Source organism: Chrysochloris asiatica, unplaced genomic scaffold, assembly GCF_000296735.1.
Source record: "Chrysochloris asiatica unplaced genomic scaffold, ChrAsi1.0 scaffold00014, whole genome shotgun sequence".
Taxonomy (NCBI): domain Eukaryota; kingdom Metazoa; phylum Chordata; class Mammalia; order Afrosoricida; family Chrysochloridae; genus Chrysochloris; species Chrysochloris asiatica.
The window spans coordinates 9,011,359-9,012,372 of NW_006408532.1; positions in this window are offsets into that span (position 1 = coordinate 9,011,359).

Here is a 1,014-nt window from a genome sequence, read left to right on the forward strand (position 1 = left end):
AGCTCTCTGCTATACGTCCACCCGATCCGCCATCTTGTTTGTTCCTCCCATTTAAGAAACTTTTAACTCTTATTTGTGAAATATGACATGCTGTTTACAGACACAGCACAGTGTAAAGCAATTCCCAACAGATCAGCAGCCCCTCTGGAGCTCCCCTCAGGACCAGCAATTCAGGGAGAGACTTGATTTTTGTTTGCCCTGCTCACCTCTGCCTTCTACCTTTTAGTGGGAAATCACAGCCTTCCTTTCAGGAACTGTACCCTGCCATTATCTGTAGTGCTGATGGGGCTGCCGGTTGGAATACTCTATCCTCTTGTTATGGGGTAATGTAAAAGAAAAGGCACATCAGATCTCCTTGTCTAACTTCATGAGGGGAAAGAGGAAGAATGAACATCAGCCCAAAGCTGAGCCCTATGAAGTGGCACTCAAACACACCTTCATTCTCCAGCCTTTTCACCAATTCTGCCACCAACCATCCAGATTTGATCATTCATTGCAACAGCCTCACAGAACTCATAGACAATACTCATAATCATGGGGTCTGCTGGAGAAGAAACAGGTCACATCATGATACATTTTAAAAACATTGAAGTTGTCAAGAATTTACTTTTACTTGGCTCCACAGTCAAGAGCCCTGGTATGGCGCTGCAGGTTTATGTGCTGGACTGCAAGGTTGGTTTGAACCATAAGGTCAGTGGTTCAAGCTTACCAGGCACCCCTTGGAAACCCTGTGCAGGGTCACTATGAATCAGAACTGACTCAGCAACACTTAACAACAATAACAACAATAATCACAATCAACGCCCATAGAAGCGGCAATCAAAAAATCAAATGATATATTGCATTGGGCAAATCTGCTGCAAGAGATGCTTTTACAGTGACACCATTTATGGAGGTAGAGATGAGGACATGGAAAAATAGAGCAGCTGAGAACTCTAGACTTATGGAAAGAGAAAGGCTGTGTGCTGGTGGCCAGGAGGCAGGCTTGCAGAACATGCCCTTTGGTTGTTTAAA